We start from the raw sequence: 22,258 nt of genomic DNA, 5'->3' as shown, positions 1-22,258 counted from the left end.
GACTCCTCATCCATCAAGTATCAGGACACATGACAGAATGGACCTACAGTATATTGATCTAACATGGTGAAAAGATGACAGCACATGACACAGCCTTCTTCATGCCGTGACCTCCACAACTGTATCCTTTACAGTCAAGTTGCAGATACTCTGTCTGCAGTATAGTGCTGCTGTGAAGCTAATGACTGTTGATACTCTGCAGTATAGTGCTGCTGTGAAGCTAATGACTGTTGATACTCTGCAGTATAGTGCTGCTGTGAAGCTAATGACTGTTGATACTCTGCAGTATAGTGCTGCTGTGAAGCTAATGACTGTTGATACTCTGCAGTATAGTGCTGCTGTGAAGCTAATGACTGTTGATACTCTGCAGTATAGTGCTGCTGTGAAGCTAATGACTGTTGATACTCTGCAGTATAGTGCTGCTGTGAAGCTAATGACTGTTGATACTCTGTCTGCAGTATAGTGCTGCTGTGAAGCTAATGACTGTTGATACTCTGCAGTATAGTGCTGCTGTGAAGCTAATGACTGTTGATACTCTGTCTGCAGTATAGTGCTACTGTGAAGCTAATGACTGTTGATACTCTGCAGTATAGTGCTGCTGTGAAGCTAATGACTGTTGATACTCTGCAGTATAGTGCTGCTGTGAAGCTAATGACTGTTGATACTCTGCAGTATAGTGCTACTGTGAAGCTAATGACTGTTGATACTCTGCAGTATAGTGCTGCTGTGAAGCTAATGACTGTTGATACTCTGCAGTATAGTGCTGCTGTGAAGCTAATGACTGTTGATACTCTGTCTGTAGTATAGTGCTGCTGTGAAACTAATGACTGTTGATACTCTGTCTGCAGTATAGTGCTGCTGTGAAGCTAATGACTGTTGGAGCTCTAGTTTCCCTGTTGGTCTCTGTCCTGAATAAAGCGCTCCTTTGTCTATTTCTAGTGACGCCACCCCAGTGGCTTCCATCACACAGTATATCTGTGATTCTGCGCAGAGCGCTTGATTTATGACGTTTCCTCTTGTTGTACTAGGGCACTACAGTATGCTCTGCCTCCGCCGCTCCACCCCACCAGAGTGTTCAGCTAGCTAACAAAAAGCAAACCCTTTAGGTAATGTTTCCCCAAAGACTTTGCTATGTTTTAGTGTGATTGACTTTTTAATGTTTAATAATCACTTCTTTAGAGGGTTGTCCCTAAGGCAATACTCATCACACAGAGAGAGAGAGAGAGAGAGAGAGAGAGTGTGTGTGTGTGTGTGTGTGTGTGTGTGTGTGTGTGTGTGTGTGTGTGTGTGTGTGTGTGTGTGTGTGTGTGTGTGTGTGTGTGAGAGAGAGACACACACACACACACACACAAGCGCGCGCACGCATATATTTGAATTCTAAAATAACTTTAATTTAACAAGTCAGGATTCGTTGATTGTTCAAGGAAGAAAGATGGAAATGTGATTAAAATATGCAAATGAAGACTGTATTCAGATAAGTACTGCTAAGTATTTCCACTAACTGCTCACTGCTCACTCTACTGATACTATAAAAGCCTGCAGAGTCATTAAACAGAGGATAGCATTAGTTCAGGCAGCAGAACACTGAAGTTGTTGTGCATGCAATCAGCTGATTGGCTATCAGGTGCCCCATCCAAACAGCTGACTCGTCATCACCAACAACATTCATCCAAGTCAATGACGCAGTGTTTATAATCTGACAGGTTTAGAAAAAGTAATATTTTATGCTTCCTAAGTCCTGTGGTGTCAGCTGACTTCATCTATATGTACACTGGTAGAGACAGAATGACATCATGCGTAATTTAGACTAATGTTGGTCTCGTTCACTGGTAGGCTATTTATTGCTCCTATCATCATGCTGAATATGCAATGGAATTACAGTGTTCTGATTGATATCCATATCGCTTTCCTCCATGAGTCTGGAATATCATATATTAATAACACTTTAGATTCACTGCCAAACCAGGCAGCAATTTATTCTCCTCTAATTCGATCAAAATACTACTATTGTGTGGAAAATGCCATAGACACCGGACAAATTATTTAGTCTCTTTAGAAACTGCCAAATCAGTATGGGGCTGGGGTGAGGTGGGGGTGGGGCTTAAGACAGGCTTGTTGGATGGATGGACCAGGCTGGGTTGTATCAAGTGTTGTATCTTCTTGCAGGCTGGAGAAACCACACTGCTGGCCTGGGACATTTTGAACGTCTGTGTGTTCACTTGTTCATGTCTGGGACTGTGTTGACTGGCTCCACTGTGCCACTGTCTCCACCAGCACCTCACTGACATGCAGGGAGAGGGGACTGTGTTATCTGGCATGGCCGACCACAGCTTGAATTCATTCAATGTGTGTGTGTGTGTGTGTGTGTGTGTGTGTGTGTGTGTGTGTGTGTGTGTGTGTGTGTGTGTGTGCGTGCGTGCGTGTGTGTTTTTTTAACATGACAGTAGAGCTACCGTGACATTTCCCAATGCTGCAGTGAGTCTGTGGGGAAAAGACACTGAACAGAGGGCAAAAACATCAAGTTTCTCCTGTGACTCTGTGTGTGTACATCAAGTTTCTCCTGTGACTCTGTGTGTGTGTGTGTGTGTGTGTGTGTGTGTGTGTGTGTGTGTGTGTGTGTGTGTGTGTGTGTGTGTGTGTGTGTGTGTGTGCGTGTGCATGTGCGTGCGTGCGTGTGTGTGTGTGCGTGTGCGTGTGCATGTGCGTGCGTGTGTGTGTTGGGTGTCATACCCTACATGAAAGGCTTCTGGTTCCCTGGGGCAGAGAAAACAAACCTGAGCCTCAAAAATAAGTTCCTCCAACATTGGCCTAAATTCATCAAACTGTCAACTCTGACAGATGTGTTTCCTTATTGAATGTATCTGTTGATGAGAGCCACAGGAGAAGTGACCTACGCACAGGGTGAATGTGAAGCTGTCAGGTTGGAGTCACATGACTGTAACTGATGAGCCTCCTCCGGTCCCTCAGTTGTTTCTGTAACATCTCTGTCAGCACTATGGTTGGGTATCGTTTGGATTTTAACCATTCTGATTCTCAATTCCGATTCTTTGAGGGGCGGGGTCGAAACAGACAAAACTAATGTCTTGCTTATTTCACAGATTTTTTTTTTTACAAATACATATTACATAATATATTACTTATTTTGTAAACATCAACAGTTTCTAATTCTTTGTATAACACTTTATATAGCGGTCGGGGGGGGGTTTGGGTTGGAACTCGGATTTCAAGCATGTTCTGCATGAAAAATGTTTAAAGGAATCCTTAAGCACCGGCTCCTTCCGTTGGAGTTTTGATTTATGTGGATCAGAATTGTGGAACCAGTTCCAATTTGGAAACAATTCTCAATGTCCAACCCTAGTAAGCACAAGGTCATCGTTCAACCCACATCCGTCTGTTTCTCCCTTCTCTCTCTCAGACACTTCCAACTGTTGGATTCATCAGAGCTGATTGAACAGAGATGGAGAGACCTCTCAGTTGTTCTCCTGAGGATTCTCCTGTCGAGTCTCTGAAGACTTGTTAGCTCGTCCGCTCTCGTCTCCTCTCAGACCAAGTCCACCGGCCATGTGCCTCATCTTTAACCGTGTCTCTGACCCGTATCTTCTACGCTCCATCTGTCTGTGTAAGAACACTGCTATAATCCCAACTGTCAAACCATGCAGGGATTCTGTAAGTGGTGTGAAAGACAGATAGTTGGACATGCGACTGCAGTAACTCATGTGTCCACTACAGAAGTTCAAATGTTAGCTATGTAGCATAAAAAAACACTTTTCACTCACTTGCTCTTCTTTATGTACAATTGATTTTTTTTATTTCAACCAAGGGTATAATCCAGTCTATCAGTCCACAACATCCTACAACGACCCGGAAGAGGTTTCTTTTGCAATAACTGTCTCCTTGGAGGTTATCCAGCTTATTACACATCTACTAAATCAATTCATGATTTGACACAACACTATTGAGATTTCAAGTGATTTCTTCAAGTAGGCTAATAGCCAAGCTTCTGCCAAAGAATAGTTGAGCAGAACTGTAACCATAGAAAAATGTCCATAGCTAGCATAGCTACAGTGTAGCAACATCAACACATAAAGTGACATCAATGTTCAACCCCTAACTGTTTGATGCTCTCACATCTTCTTCTACCTTCAGTTAGCTGAGCTGTTTTTCTGCAGTAAGCAGAACTTGAATGAATAGTGCGGTGCTACCACTGTTATTTACTATGGTGACAATACAAATCTTTGGCATTAACACCATAAAGTCTGTCACTCTTGACAAACTGAAAGATTGTGCTTCTCTCGCTACAGTAGCTCTTCTCTTCCTGTCAAAATCATCTTAGCAAACCGAGCTACAACTTCATTAGATGTCGCTCCTTAAATGCTATAAACTAACGTCGTTTAGCCGGCCTTTAGTGGAGAAGAAAAGTTAGCATTCACTAACGTCATACGTCTAACAGACATCGGCAGAAATAGATTAACATGTCAAACCTTTTGACCTTAAAACGACAGCAACAACTGGTAAAGAGCGTCACCTTGTGGAGGGATGAGTGACGACTGCTTTCATCCTCGTTACAAAACCTACTTGCTGTAAGTGGGTTCATATGGAAGCTAGCCTAATGGTATAGGGCAGGCTACACGTAAAAATGGCCGCCACTCTGACCATCTAGGAATGGTGATTTGAATGGGAAACATGGTGTTGCTTGTTAATTTGATTAGAAATAATGACAATGGAGCAGACTTTGTGACTGCAGGATGAAATGATTAGTTAGTGATGTTATTCAGAAATAACAGACCGAGACCTGACGATGAGTTCATTGGCCAATCAGAAGTATCAGCAAAACCGTGTAATAAGAACCACCTGAGTCAGAAAGAAAGGAACTGAGAAAGAAACAGAGAAAGATGGACCTTAGGCTCCTGAAATGAGGTATAGTCTTCCTTTTGATCCTTGGGTTTTGTTTGCATGCTATTTGGCAAATGAGGCAGCTGAACCTGACAAACACTTCCAACTCTAAAAGAAACAGATATAAATAAAACCAGAATACTAGATCAAAACAAACTTCTCAGGAGCAAGTCCATAGAGGGGGACCTTCATTCAATGAACCTGATGAAATGCATCTGCAAAACACATTGTTCCTGTTGCAAATAAATCATGTCTTTTTGTTTGGTCATCGTGCGGATTTGTTGGAGTGTGTGCTCCCCCTCTGGACTTGTTCCCTTAGAACTTTGTTTTGATCTGATTTTCCTTGCTGTGACCAGCACCTCTCTCGCTTTGGATGTGCCCGAGTGCTGCTCTCCGATAAATAAAACCAGCTATAAGAACGGAGTATAAAAGCAATAGTTTCAAATAAAAGCAATAATAAAACCAAGCAACAGTTCTTAAATACGGTAATAACTTAATAAAGTGCAGTGCTACTTGTTGCCATTTAATGCCTTGATGGCGGATGGGATGAATGAGTTTTTGTACCGGTTCAGTCTGCTTTTTGGTGCCTGCCTGAGCCATCACATTACCCTGAGTAATCACAGCACAGTGGGCTGTTTGCTCCAGAACAGAAGAGGAAATCACTATTCCCCACAAAACATGTGTTGAGTCAGACTAGGTGTTCCAGCAGATGAGACATAATGATGAAACACCTCCAAAAAGCACTAACATAACATAGAGACCATATCCAGTTTTATAGAACCAAGCAAAACTGTCCCCATCACCACTTTATGGGAATATGACACTGATCTCAGAGCAGCCGTCATTAACTTTGACTTTGTCTCCTTGATGCTCGGCTGGAGAAACTCAAGGGACCAGAGTGTTGTTAGTGTTTCCTGAGCCATCCTGTCTGTCTCTATTGATACATACCCTAACCTTCTACAGTCTATATCCTGAGCCATCCAGTCTGTCTCTATTGATACATACCCTAACCTTCTACAGTCTATATCCTGAGCCATCCTGTCTGTCTCTATTGATACATACCCTAACCTTCTACAGTCTATATCCTGAGCCATCCTGTCTGTCTCTATTGATGCATACCCTAACCTTCTACAGTCTATATCCTGAGCCATCCTGTCTGTCTCTATTGATACATACCCTAAACTTCTACAGTCTATATCCTGAGCCATCCAGTCTGTCTCTATTGATACATACCATAACCTTCTACAGTCTATATCCTGAGCCATCCTGTCTGTCTCTATTGATACATACCCTAACCTTCTACAGTCTATATCCTGAGCCATCCTGTCTGTCTCTATTGATACATACCCTAACCTTCTACAGTCTATATCCTGAGCCATCCTGTCTGTCTCTATTGATACATACCCTAACCTTCTACAGTCTATATCCTGAGCCATCCTGTCTGTCTCTATTGATACATACCCTAACCTTCTACAGTCTATATCCTGAGCCATCCTGTCTGTCTCTATTGATACATACCCTAACCTTCTACAGTCTATATCCTGAGCCATCCTGTCTGTCTCTACTGATACATACCCTAACCTTCTACAGTCTATATCCTGAGCCATCCTGTCTGTCTCTATTGATACATACCCTAACCTTCTACAGTCTATACTTCCACCATATTACAAGATTATCCTCCCTCTTTGTGATCAGCAGCAGAATAAGAGGTGCACTCAGGTACCTACATGTTTCCTAGCTTGTTTGAGGGAAAACAGGTTTGAGGAAAGGAAGGAAGGAGCGAAGGAAAATGGCCAAACACAAATTGACGTGTGCTCACTCACACATCACTAACACACTGCGATGCACAGCTCACCCTCACAGCTCATCAGCATAAGAACTCCTCATTTCTTACCTGTTTCCAGATCCACAGATGAAGGTTCAGGATGGAGCAGAGCAGGAGACAACATCCCAGAAAACAAGAGGGAGAGAAAGAGAAAAGAACAATTAGCAACCAAATCACCTGATGTGGACTGAATTAATTAAAGCCAGTAAGCCACTGCACTAAACCAAGCAAGACCGAGTAAGATCACAAATCATTAGCACAAACTTTATACCGATGATTTGTGATCTTACTCGGTTTTCACAGGTTTTCAAAGTGGGGGGGGGGGGGGGGGCGGGCCTCTGCAGGGGGGCTCCAAAGTTTCAGGTGAGGCTCAGTGAATGGAAGGGAAAACATATTGCATTAGTTATTACATTAGTTATCAAAAGGAGATCTCGTAGAATAGCCTGAATGTGTGTGACTCCCAGAATCACAAACAAATAAATGCCTTCAGACAGACCTTTTGATGCATTTGATGTAGTCTGAAATCAAACAGCAATATCAGGCTATCTCGGCTTAATTATTCAGTGTCCTTGCTCTGTGCTCTGTGCACAGAGCAAGTGGTTCTACTTCAGTTAGGCTACTTATCAGCTGATCCCTCTAGTAGGAACAGAGGTTGGCAGGATCTGGTCCTGCCAGGCTGAGATAGTGAGTGAGCCAGGTCTGCCTGGCATGGCAGCGTGGGAGAGAGGTTGTTCCTGCTGGTCCAGCCTGAGATGAGGTGATGAGGGCCTGATCATAGCAGCAGATACAGTTTGAACAGATTGGTCCCGCCTGAGATGAGGTGATGAGGGCTTGATCATAGCAGCAGATAAGAGTTTGAACAGATTGATGATGAGTGGGACAGCAGAGGAGGAGAGCACAACAAAACAGCACACTGTAGAATGGATTTACAGTAAAGACAGAAGCTGTACAGAAGCTCTGCTTAATACTGGATACTATACAGTATACTATACTATAATATACTATACTATACTGAATACTATACTTCCAATAGAAATGAGTTGAATACTTCACATGAAGAAAGACAGTTGGAGGAATGAGGAAGAGGGGAAAAAGCATATTTTCTACAATAATCCAATTCATTCATGAAGGAAAAATACATTTAAAGTTGTAAAGAGGAGAGTGGGAAGCAGAAACAGAGAGAGAGGGAGGGAGAGAGTGGGAGAGCGAGAGAGAGGGATAGAGAGAGAGAGTGACAGAGAGAGAGAGTGACAGAGGGGGGAGGGAGGGATAGAGAAAGGGATAGAGAGAGAGGGAGGGAGAGAGGGATAGAGAGGGAGGGAGGGAGGGATAGAGATAGGGATAGAGAGAGAGGGAGGGAGAGAGGGATAGAGAGAGGGGGGGAGAGAGGGAGAGAGAGGGAGGGAGAGAGAGAGAGGGATAGAGAGAGTGGGAGAGAGAGAGAGGGATAGAGAGAGTGGGAGAGAGAGAGAGGGATAGAGAGGGAGAGAGAGAGGGGGGCTAGAGAAGAAGAGAGAGCACAGCACTGAACTCCACTGGCGACTCAGCATGAATAGTGAAATCCTCTGTGTAACTTGTGGAAACAGACAAAGGGTGAAATAAACGGTGTACCATAAGTAACCCTCTCTACTGAAAGCTATTTCGTCTCTCCTCCTTTCCTTCACAGAGCAGGTTGTGTAGGCTGTCTGTGTACTCTGTACTGTGTACTGTCTCTGTGTTTGTTTGCATGTGTTTAGTGCAGCTGTGGGGCTAGTAGTCTTTCCCAGCAGAAAGCTGCTTTGTGCCTAAACCTGATTTGCATACATTTCTTAATGGGTAAGACAGGGAATTGTGTTCATATAAATGATGAACAAAGGCTCGTCTGTGTGATCTTAATGCATCAGAGCCACAGACTCTAATAGCAGGGCTGCATTTTAATATAATTGTAATTCATCGTAATTTTATTCATTTTAATTTTTAATCTCTGGATCTGTTTGATCTCGCTGAGCCTCGTTTCTTTGTCTATCGCCATTTTGCACTACTGCTCTTTGTCATTGCATCTTCCTCCCTTCAGTCAATCAGTATGATGCATGTTATTGTTCATTCAATCTAAAAGCCAAGGTATTCAACTTATCTCCAATGATAGTCCACACTGGACATACAGGGTAATGCCACAAAAGACAGTATACTTCCTACACCTAACCCTGCATTATCCATATTGACCAAAGCATTGTCCCTGCATCCCTGTTCAAATGCTGTGGTTGACTCCCTCTGCTTTCTTTACAACACAGCACGTTAAGTCTGGGCTGAATCCAGCTCACACAGTCAATAGACAGAACCCTGACTGACACAGCATCTCCTCCTCTCTCTTGTCCCTCTTTGTCCTCTGGTCTCTCTGCTCTATAATCAGTGGCGCTCGATAGCTGGAGTAACTACAAGTCTTTGATCTGTGATTATCGTGGTCAAAAGAGAGACATTGAGGACAATAATGTCTGGTTTCCCACACCAGTGATTTACCAATGATGCGTTTACCAATGATTCTCTGGCCTGCCGGGATCCATTCTGGAGACACGTTGAAGGGGCTTCAATAAATGGTAATGAATACAATTCCTTCACAAATGAAATAACACTCTTTATCTTTCAGGGAGGAAAACAGGGTGTGGCATTTGAGGACTAAATTCATGCGTGACGGACGGAACATTCCCCATTGTTCACGTCTTTCTCTCGTGCTTTTTGAAAAGGAGAAAATGAAAATGTAGTAACAATAGGAACGCCTACTGTCTGCCACTGAGCTATACAACCACCAGCTGCATAATCAATCCATTACTACATTATTTCACAGACAACCAACAGTGGTTTGGTGAAACGTGATAGCATAATGTCTATTAGTATTCAGTGAGACTGGATGGGAGGGAAGAGGGAGAAGAGGGAGAGATTGAGATGAAGGATGACGACAGAGACCAATTGCCAAAGAAGTCATTTTCCCCATAATGACAAATGCACTGTTGGCAACTAGCCTAAACTCCCATCTGCATACAGATAATTTAGAAACGTACATAAATGCTGAATGATTCTGATCAGGGATGAGGCAAAAATAATCGTTCGTATTATAATTTCCCATCTGGACAAATTAACTAAATGTCGTAAATCCATGCGCCTCCAAAAGGTTTGAGTAATTTTTTTTTCTATTTTCTATTTAAAGTTCTATACAGCAGTGGGGCCGGGCAGTGACAAGGACATGGCTGAAGGAGATGTAAAGCTTTGTCCTGTTTTGGAGGGCAGAAGATGGAGGTTAGTCTGTGTGTGGTTTCTCTATCTGGGGAGTCTGGTGGAGAAGAGACAGAGAGAGAGAGAGAGAGAGAGAAGGTCCAGCCCTCTGGCTTAGACAGAAGAGAGGAGGGAGGGACGACAGCTGTCCAGCTTTGGATCAGCTAGAGGAGAACATTATGAGGGAAGATATGAGAGGACAGGACCAAGGACTGGACACTGAAGGGATGCACACCGTCCCTCTGGCTGACCAAGAGAAGAAACACAGATGTCAGAAGGTTCACACCATGTGTGGAGACCAGTGTGTCCTACATTTAAATTGGAGACCGGGGGATACTGGCCTACAAAACATCTATTTGAATATAAATGAACTGCTACTGTATATTCAAGGTAAACTACAGCATGTAAGCCAAGGGACCAAAACATTAATGAGGGTTTCCAACTTCCAATCCATTGAGGTGTTCCAGGGCTGGGGGCTGGGGCCTTCGTTAATGATTTGGTTGCACCTGTGTTTACCCTGCCTTTTAGACACAAAATGGCTGCTGTGACAAAGGCCCATTTTAAGCTGTTTTGTGAAATGACATTTTGCGCTGTGGACCAAAGTTGCTATCTGACAATTATATTGGAGATTGTGTGCTCACAAACATCTACAACATCAACCTACACAGATGGACACAAGGGAGCCTATGTCACACCTACTCACACCCACCCACCTGGATTGTCATCAATGGATCTTAAATTATGCTCGTTGGATCCCACTGATTCATTTACTTTATTTATCTATATCTATCTATCTATCTATCTATCTAGCTATGTACAGATCCTTTCCAAAAAAATTGAATATCATGGAAATAACATGGATAACCGTGGACTTGAGCGGATTGTCAAGCAAAGACGATTCAAAAATTTGGCAAAGATTCAGAGGGAGTGGACTGAGGCTGGATTCAGTCATCACTGAGAAGTAACTGCTGATTTTCTTCACACTATAATAATTTCTTGAAATACTGTTTTGGGGGTTTTCTGGAGCTGTAGGCCAAAATTATGAAAAATGAAACAAATAAAGGCTAGAAATATTTCACTTTGTGTGTAATGAATCTATAATCTATGAAAGGTTCACTTTTTGAAAGGAATTATGGAAAAAAACTAACTTTCCATGATGTTCATTTTTTAAAGAATCTGTATATAGATAGATAGATAGATAGATAGATAGATAGATAGATAGATAGATAGATAAAAGTTACAGTGGAAAAGAAGGAAGCCATGACAGCTATTAAAGCAATCATGAAAAGCAGAGAACGTTTTGTATAGTAGTACTTTGTACTTTGGAATCTCTTTGTGTTATGTGCAGATAGATACCTGTGGTGTGAAAGCTTCACAGTGTGAGATCTGGTTCTGTCTCTGAAGTGCTTTCTTTCCTCCTCTCTCCCTCTAAACTCACCAGAGATCAGACAGGTGGCTTTGATGTCTAATGTCAATCTCATGTCAGTCATGGACAAAAATCACACACACACACACACACACACACACGCGCACAACACACACACACACACACACACACACACACACACACACACACACACACACACACACACACACACACACACACACACACACACACACACGACGCCCCCGATTTTCGGGGACAGTCCCCGTTTTTGGTGACCTGTCTCCGGCTGGAGCTGTCCCCGAAAATGTCCCCGATTTTCTACTGGCGTCTGCGGCCGATATGACTCTATAGTGGGCTCATTCTTAAATCTAGAGTGAAGATAGTTATAGGCTATGAAACTGTAAGACCTACAGCATCCATTGGGACCAACAATGCCATGCTACCTTGTCGGGAAGGAAGGGGGCTAAATAATGAATTTTGAAAAACCAGCATGGTCAATTTCAAAGGGGATCCTTGACCGCTCTCACCTCAAGATATCTGAATGAGAATGGACTCTATGAGTACCCATGAGTCTCCCCTTTACAGACGTGCCCACTGGACAACCACTCAAGCAGGAAGGCTGCAGGAGGGTTACGGCGAGTTAAAAGCATATCACAGCATCACGTCTATGTAGCCCGTTGATCCAGACATCATGTTTACATGTTCTGCTGCAGCTCTTTCAGGTAATCTTAAACAATGTAAAAGCACTTAGGAGGAGCAGGCTACACCGAGAAGACTTTTTGAGATCTGAGGCTATTCATAAAACATTCGGCGCTGTAGGACAGCCAGGCCTCATGCTGCTGGAGAACACATTGACATTTTGTAAAGGGGCACAGTGAATGAAGTGTGTGTGTGTGTGTGTGTGTGTGTGTGTGTGTGTGTGTGTGTGTGTGTGTGTGTGTGTGTGTGTGTGTGCGTGCGCGTGCGATACACAGTTGCCAATGCATACAAACACAAATTATTGAACCAAACATTTGATTGAACTGCTGCAGTACAGTATGCTAACAGTTTCAAAACAAAGTGTTAGAGACACACCTGGAAACAACTATACCAGCTATCTGAGGTCTGATAATTCCATACAACATTGATACTAGACTCTTTCACAGACAGTGAGTTTTAGAATGAGGGTGATATATCACTCCGGAGGATTATTGAAAATTCAATTTGCGCTCCATTTGCCCACTGCATTACAGCTTTGTCCTGGGCCACTGAGCCATGGCTCGCCTCGCACATCATCATCTTGGTCACTTGCCTGAAATGGTCACAGTGGACATAACAGGCTCAGAATGGGCCTTTGGGGGGTGACTACGCACGGCAGTAACCATGATCGCTCCCCGCACAGACTCAACTCATGGAGCAATGTGTTTTCAAAGCACCCCACGTCTCAGACTTAAAGTGATTTCAATGTAAAAATGTGGCACTTTAACTTTGAAATCTTCTAAAATTATAACAGTAACAATGCTTGAATTTGGGTTAGTGTGTAGTCAGGGTTATCCTGAATACAACTGCTATCCTGGTTATCCTGGATACAACCATCAGCTGTTGTCTGCGTTTTTATAGCACCTCTGGTTTCAGAGAGGAAGCCTTTTCAAGGTATAAATGTGTGAGTTTAACTTTGAAATTCTCTAAAATGATACAGTAATTTTTTTTGTTAATATGCAGTCTGGGTTGTCCTTGCTCCTCCCCCCCACCCCCATTTAACAATACTGCATACACACGTGTCACACAGATCAGGAAATAAATAAGAGAAATAAAAAGAGTGTTGGAGGAAATTACGACTGACTGACTTGCTTGATAAGGTCTATTATTTTAGCCTATTTAATTTCAGGTTCATGATGTGATTCTTTGCAACATTTGACTGGGTTTCTATTTAATACGATTCATGAGTGACGCGCATATTAACTGAGAGACTGCAGTCAATCTGCCAGCTGTGTGGAGTATTAAGATTCTCTGCTGATGCCGGCTGATCATCATCATTTGTCAGATAAATAACTTCCGTTAGAATTAAATTGGAAAACTCAACGTCAACACTAATGGAGTCAACCAAAGTCAGTGACACTCAAACTTTGCAAATAGGGTGTTTGTGATTTCATCACTCAATATTAATTTATCGCTGTCAGAAATTTGAATGCCATCATTTCATCAAAACATATTAGATGTCATTTGAATGTCAGTATTCATAATTATATCTGAATGTTCAAATGCATATCAAGATCTGAGGATCATATTGGAATATTACCTGCCATCCAATGTGTTAAAAGATATAATCAAAATGTGGCATTACTTCTAAATGAACTACTGTAATGAAATCAATTCATCAGACTATACAGTATAGTTTTTGTTTGAAAGCATTTTCACAATGTAATGCTATACGTTACAAAGTACCTTATTTATTTATTTATTTTTAGATTTCCCCCCATTTTCTCCCCAATTGTATACGTAACAAATTTTTCCTCCTGTTGCCCCGGTCGCTGCTCCACCTTCTGCCAATCTGGGGAGAGCCGTAGACTAGCACCATGCTTCCTCCGACACACAGTTGCCAGCCGCTTCTTTCCACCTGACAGCGGGAGCTTCACTGCTCGGACGTAGCATGTGGGAGGATCACGCTAGTCCCACCAGTTCCCTTCCACCCTGACCAGGTGCCCTGACCAACCACAGGAGGCGCTACTGCAGCGACCAGGACACATACCCCAAATCCGGCTTCCCACCCGCAGAGCCAATTGTGCCTGTATGGACGCCCCCGACCAAGCCGGAGGTAACACGGGGGTGGGAACCTGCGACCCTCATGTTGGTAGGCAGATAATCTACCGCTACACTACCCAGACGCCGTTACAAAATACTTTTAATGTCTTTTCTGTAGAACTCTATGGTGGCCAACTGCCAGTGAGTAACAAGCTCTATCGTCCATTCAGTCTGATTTGAGAGTCCAGGGAGTGTAAAAAGGAATGAGACATCACTCACGTCACAGCGTTTGAACTTTTCATTGTGACCAGACTTTGGGGCCACTTCTATTAAAGTGAATGGAGCGGACAGGGTAAGTCCACAGACTTAAAAAATATGGACAAAGCTATCCCATTGACATTATGTGGTGTTGATGATGCCTGTTCGGTCATGTATCATCATGTAGTTAGAGCTAATCTAGCTCTATTGTGGACCAAACAGGGCCTTGAGTTGAGCTACATACAGCTGGTGGACTGAGTCATGATCTGTTTGGAGACCAATAAATGGGGTAAAACTAGCGCACACATTTAGATAATAAAAAAAAGTGATGGGAGTGATGTCTCATCCTTCTCTTTTAACAGTCCTTTTGATTCCTCCCTGTGCTCTCCAGCATAAATATGACATGAAGAACAGACTCTCCTTGGAGCCCTGGAGCACGCTGCGAAATGCCAAATCACTCTTACTGCTCTCGTTCAACGGCATCCTACAGTATAGCCTTCAGTGTGTTGTTGGCGTGCACGCTAAATGACGTGGCGCGCAGACACGCAGACACACACACAAAGGTCACAGACTACAAGGTGCTCGTGGTCATGCTCTGCTGTCTGGCAAAAACAAACGTGAAAAAGGTGACAGGCGTCGCGGTGACGAGCGGTGCCAGATGGACTTTGACACGCAACAGCAGCGTGTTGTTCTTGCTGCCTGTGCTGTGCACTCATTAGTGCAGAGAAGACAAAGTGGGCCAGATGCCAAATTTGGAGGAGAGAATGGCTGCGGGAGACGCAATGGAAATCAAACATGTTAGAAGAGATGGGGCATGTCAAGGACGAGGTCAGACTGGTGTCTCTGACCTGCCAATTTGTGAGATTGGTTGTCTCCCGGTCTCACAAACTCGGAGGTGGTTTCCTCTCTGTGCAGCACGATATGAACTCCCATTGCTTGTATTGCACTGCGCTGCAGGTGTAAAATACACATTTCTAACCAATAAAACCGCCCGATTTCTGAACAATCCCGCCCCTCCTCACCCCTTCCCATCAAATAAATCAGCCTTACATTCCACTGGTTTAGATGTTTGAATGGTCCCTCACTGCATTACGTCGCACCCCAACATCCTGTTTTCAATCAAATCGAGGAAGTAAAGATGCGTCTGTGGCAGATGCACAAGTACTGTGGAGACGAGAGACATTCACCTTAGTGTCCGTGGGCCATTGAACTCTTTCCCCGCCATTGACGCGATATTATGTCAATCCGTGTTTTCACCGTCATGTGATAGATGGCTGTTTTATGAAATGACAGCACGTCCAGAGTCGCACAGAAGCGTTATAGCAGTTATTGTCCATCAAAACCATGAAGCAGAGAAAAGCAATAACCTCCCTTCAGAAAAAGCTCCATAAAACAGCTCCCAGCCTGCTGCTCAAAGCGCTGAACCTGCCCGTCACACAGACTCCTGACAGTCACTCTAAAGCTGAAGGATTGTTTTCACCAGACGCTGTTAAAAGCCAGCCCATTGCAACTGTCTGTCACTTCAATCACAGTGTTTGAAAAGTGGCGCTGCATCATGGCACCACCTAAACGGCCAGGTGGAGCCGAAAAGATTTGTTTGCAAAAGAAGAGACGCTTGAAAGAAGATGCTGCAAAATGTTTTAAAATCACTGACTTCACATCGACGTCGTCGTCTGCGTCTCACTCGTTTGAGGTAAGTGTGGCAGCTATTTGAATTTGACCAAGCGATAGGATTCTGGCTTGTAGCCTTGACGCGGTACACGCCAAACTCTATTAGAAAATGTGGCAATTTAACACACTGCCTTCCTTGATATCGGCAATCGCACCTACCTGGTAGAAAACTACCTAAAGCCCTTCACAAATTCGTAGAGCCTGCTGGTAAATTCGGCGTACATATGATCGACCAAGCACTACTTAATTTCAACAAAATTACAACTTTTAGGATTGGTGCACACTGCTAGGTAATCGATGAGTGAGCTAGCTAACGTAACATTATTCATGGTGGTAGCCAGGTGGGTTAAACGGCAACAACGACGTTATGATTTTCACGTTTTTATAACGTTTAGATTAATATCTAAACTGTGCTTATTAGAGTAACTTATAAACAATATTTAATTTCCAATGACTTGCTTGCTTGCTCCATCAAACACAGGCATAGAATGAGTTGAGTTGTAACAGACTATGGGGAAAGATACATCAGACATACTGTACATATGGGAAATGTTTGTGTGGCTATATTATGTCCAAAGTAATCTACTCTCTATATTTTTTGGTTTTGATTATCTAAGTTTTAGTTAAAGCAGCTACGAGCAACTTTTTTGATTGTTATTAAACAGTATAAATTTAATATCAATGCATCACATCTTACCTCTAATAGTCGACGAGACCAACGCAGAGTAGTCTCGCTTGAACCCCGAGTGAATCGGCCAGTGTTAGTCTGTCTGTGGCCAGGGAAGATCAGGAAGTGAAATGAAACGGTTTGCAGCAGCCACTTCGGCCATAACCACAAAATAACTTGCAAAAAACCTGTTAGAATATAACGAGAGATGTTCGCGAGAGTATGCGTGGCGTTCACATTGTTTATGCTATGTTGCTAGGCAGCGCGAACGGGTCAAGGCAGGCAGCTGCGTTTCACTTCCGGGTTTCACTTCCGCGTTTATCCGGTCCAGCGGTAAGGAGAGAGAGAGAGAGAGCCCCCTGTTGACGCGAGTTTAGACAGACACAGACTTAATAATCATCTAAGGGAGCAATCTCCGATTCACACGGCTTTGGTCTCAGCTACTATTATAGGTAAGATGTGAGGCATCAATATTGTAATTATACTGTTTAATAACAATCGAAAAAGTTGCTCGTAGTTGCTTTAAGTTTAGTTTTATAGTTTCACCTATAACAATACTGATTCCTAGTGGTAGGGATGCCAACATTACAACAATCAATACACAACAATCAGTATTTGCGTTTTGTCTACCGCTTTCAAATTTGTTTGTGTGTGATAAATAAAAACACACTTTTTCATGGTTGTTTGTGTCTAGTTCATGTTCTGACCTAAAACCCCTAGACCGGGTCATAACATGTGGCTTTATAAGTAAATCCAGCTCGAAAAATTGGGCCAATTCGAAATTGTGGGCCTGTCTGAGCCACATGGCAGGTAGCTTTTTTGGTCCCAGTCCAGCCCTGATTAACACTTTAGCTAATTCGTTTAGTCCCGGGTTACAACCGGTAGTGAGTTGTTGTGTTTGCACGAGAGAAGCTGCTCTGTAACATGATTGTGGAAAGGAATAAACAGTTGGATCAAAGGACGGACTATCTCCTCATTCCAACGCAGCCACACCTCAGTGATTTCATGGGTCTTTAAAGGCATCGTGGTCAGGCGTGAGAGGTTTACTTTCAGTTTTACTCCGTTTGCGTCCAACTCTTTGCCTCCATCAGCTGTTGAGGCCCAGTGTGATGGTCTGACTCTCTCTCTCTCTCTCTCTCTCTCTCTCTCTCTCTCTCTCTCTCTCTCTCTCTCTCTCTCTCTCTCTCTCTCTCTCTCTCTCTCTCTCTCTCTCTCTCTCTCTCTCTCTCTCTCTCTCTCTCTCTCTCTCTCTCTCTCTCTCTGGTTGTGTTCAGAGTGTGTGGAGGAATGGGGGCGACCCTCACAATGATTGGGTTTCCCTCTCTGCTTGGTTCCACCCAGCCGCCTGTCACTGACTCCTCATAATAAAGTGTTGGAGGTTACAGATCTATTTACTGAAGCTGGGAGCTTTGAGTCTGATTCTTCGAACACCTCTGGGCCAAACAAGCCAGCATGCCGAGGGCTGGAACCTTGTTCCACTTGAGAGTGTGTCCTTCAGAAAGCCTGTTCCATTTGGAGGTGTTGGTGAGGGAGAGAGGCTCATTATGGACTGAAGGGGATGCATAGGCACTTGACAGACGCTTCTAGCAGCAAGCAGGAGACAAACACTCATCAGAAGACCTCTTCACCTCGCTCTGACAGAGGACATGCTGCCCAGGCTCATCAGAAGACCTCTTCACCTCGCTCTGACAGAGGACATGCTGCCCAGGCTCATCAGAAGACCTCTTCACCTCGCTCTGACAGAGGACATGCTGCCCAGGCTCATCTGCTAATGACTTGGACACTGCTGTGATGGAGATGTAATCACCAAAATTACTACAGATGTCCCATAGTAAACAAAAATGACGGCTAAAACACAAACACATTTGGGATTTCAAAATGGCAAATATTTTAAAGATGAAATCACTGGCATTGAAGCATTTTCCAGATTATAATTTTAGACACTTTGCATCAACACATGATCAGTTTGAAAACAATTATGCTAACGTGTTTTAGTCCACAATCCTAAATCATCAGTCACACTGCCAGAATTCGACACAGTAACAAAAAGAATGTCAGGCAAACACATGCGAGTAAACACACACACACACACACACACACACACACACACACACACACAGACAATGGATCCATCTGGTGTTTCAGCAGAGCATCAAGAGCTGTCGATCACATGACACAGTTGTCATGGTAACAAACCAGCTGTAAATTGGATTGTGTGTGTGTGTGTGTGTGTGTGTGTGTGTGTGTGTGTGTGTGTGCGCGCATGTGCTCGCGTGTTGTTAAAGGGCCACGTTTCTGACTGCATTGTATAATCTCCCTGTTCATTCACAGAACTTCCTGGTCCAAATGATGTCATAATGATGTCATTTGGAGCAGTTTAGCCATGGTGTCACTAATACTGTCACTATCACTACCACTACCGGTATCACTATCATTACTGCTCTCTCTATACGCACAACTTCCTGGACCAAATGACATAATGATGTAATTTGGTCCAGGAACAAATGACATCATTTGGTCCATGAACAGGGAGATTATATAATGCAGTCAGAAATGACATCATAATGATGTAATTTGGTCCAGGAAGTTCTGCGACTGAACAGGGAGCTCTCAGTCCAGGCAAGATGGAGGAAGTTCAACATTGTTCGTATGTATATACTACTGATTTTATAATGATGCAAAGCTGATTGAAAATCAGCAAAGTAACCCCTGTAATGAAAATCCTTATGACTTCATCCTGCCTGGTTAAATAAGAGTTCAAATATGATGACGTTTTTCTACTCTAATGTCAGCTACTTCACTACAACCACTGCCTCATAGGCTTTCATTAGAGTGAAAACTGGAGACACACACACTCATACACGCAGACACGGACACGGCGCGCGCGCGCGCGCACACACACACACACACACACACACACACACACACACACACACACACACACACACACACACACACACACACACACACACACACACACACACACAAGCTAAATGAACCCCTTCATTATGCCTGATAAAACTTGAAGCCTGGTGTATTTTATTATACTTTTATTTCTTTGACTTTGCATAGTAATGTCTTCTTCAGGGCAGGCCGCTTCACAGGGTTTTCCACATGATCTCACAAGTTATTAGAGAGAGAGAGAGAGAGAGAGAGAGAGAGAGAGAGAGAGAGAGAGAGAGAGAGAGAGAGAGAGAAGTTCTTCTCATTTCTTTTTCATAATCAAATGGGTTCCTTTGGCTAAAATAAAAGACAGACAGGTGTTTTCAGTAGAAATAAACTTTGTGGGTGACAAATAAAGCAGGATGTGAATATGACAGGAACATTATTTTGTGTGAGATTTATCCACATCAAAAGGAGAAGGAAGCAGATGGAAGCCAATTGTTCCTTCTCTTCTTAACTGGTGGAAAAGGAAAGAAGTCCCATGGCTGAACAGTGGTGTATGGACAGTATCAGGGAATCCAACAGAATCTCCACAGTACAACATATTGTAGTGATGCGTGGGCTACCCAAAACCCGCTGGGTCCCGCGGGCGGTCTGCATTGGCAAATTAGGAAAATATTGTTTGTGTGGTCGGGGCGGTTCCGAAAGTGACAAAGCAGCATTATTAATGTCTGATCATGTAGACAGGGGAAAACAAAATGATGTGAAAACATCATCATACAAACTGATCTTAGTTTTCATGTTTGGTGAACTCCTCAACTTTGATACACACTTCTATCTGAAAAGAGAGAGAATCAGTCAGTTAGTATAATTTCCTCTCCTCAGACTTTTGATCTGATCCTGTCAATACCAAACAGAACACAGCAGGTGTTCTCCCAGTAGAGACTGAACCAATGAAAGAATGAGATGAGAGGATAAACAGTATGATTGACTCAGAGTGATGTCACTGCTGTCACTCTGTCAGTCACTTCAAGGCTCTTCCTCCACCATTCAAGTCATGTAGCAGCTCAGTGATTCTGCTCTAACTAACATGACTGAAGAGACGACAGGAGCCCCAGTGGAGCGTCTTCTTTTCTGATGCAGAGGACATTGATGGCTGGACAGACTGATGTAGTTTTCTGATGCAGAGGACATTGATGGCTGGACAGACTGATGTAGTTTTCTGATGCAGAGGACACTGATGGCTGGACAGACTGATGTAGTTTTCTGATGCAGAGGACATTGATGGCTGGACAGACTGATGTAGTTTTCTGATGCAGAGGACATTGATGGCTGGACAGACTGATGTAGTTTTCTGATGCAGAGGACACTGATGGCTGGACAGACTGATGTAGTTTTCTGATGCAGAGGACATTGATGGCTGAACAGACTGATGTAGTTTTCTGATGCAGAGGACATTGATGGCTGAACAGACTGATGTAGTTTTCTGATGCAGAGGACATTGATGGCTGGACAGACTGATGTAGTTTTCTGATGCAGAGGACATTGATGGCTGAACAGACTGATGTAGTTTTCTGATGCAGAGGACATTGATGGCTGGACAGACTGATGTAGTGGCTGCTGAGGAGACAAGATGTCTATCGCCTCAACACAACTCTGTCTGTCCCCTGTAGCGCGTGGGAGGACCCGACTGACCAGAGGAGGCACTAGTGCAGCGACCAGGACTCATACTGTACCCCTAACACTGGCTTCACACACACAATTGTGCCAGCATGGAGGCCCGACCAAGCCGGAGGTAACACAGGGGCTCGAACCTGTGACCCTTGTGTTGGTCGGCAGGGAATCTACCCAGATTCCCTGCCCTCTTTCTCTGAATTTTGAACTTTCTTTTTCTGTCTTTCTTGTTGGTCAATCTCTTTTTACTCTTGACTTTGTGATCAGCCTTAGAGCAGAGCTTAGAGAAGAGGAAAGGAGAGGAAAGAACAGAAGACACTAAAGCTGAGCAGACCAGAGCCAGGAGAGCTGTGCCATCAGCTGTATGGGATAAACGGCCCCCAGCCTACACTCACTCTCATGTCTAATTGATAGCGAGGTTCTCTGACACAGCACATAGAGAACAGAGAGTGCAGGAGGCAGGCAGAGGGCTAGCCAGTCTGACGAGAGACACTTAACAAGGCAAACACACTGTGATTCACTGAGCCACTGAGGCAGAGAAACATCAACACACTCCTGCACCCATTCATCATTCCTGCTGAAGAAGACACACAGCACTCATTTTCAATGGCCGCTCACGCAAACAACTCTCTCTCTCTCGCACGCGCACGCGCACGCGCACACACACACACACACACACACACACACACACACACACACACACACACACACACACACACACACACACACACACGTTCTCCAATTCACAGACAGGCAATAATCAGACTGGATAATTATGTGCCACCATGCAGAACAGGGGGAGAGACACAGAAATCATCAGCACTTCCTCTACGAGGGCTTTCATTGGAGTGGAACAGAAAGCTGACAGTAGTCAGCAGTGAGTGAAATGTTCACCATCTCAGCATGATCACTGATTAGAGTTAGAGAAACAGCACTGCTGGACTAGGGAAGTAACGGTTAACCGCCGAGAACGTCTTTGTCATATAACAGTGTTGCCAATGTGGCGATCCCCCCCCCCCTCCTTCGTGGTCAG

This window comes from Poromitra crassiceps (genome assembly GCF_964638095.1).
Source record: "Poromitra crassiceps genome assembly, chromosome: 5".
Lineage (NCBI taxonomy): Eukaryota > Metazoa > Chordata > Actinopteri > Beryciformes > Melamphaidae > Poromitra > Poromitra crassiceps.
The sequence above is the reverse complement of the archived record's forward strand: the minus strand, read 5'-3'. Positions refer to the sequence as shown.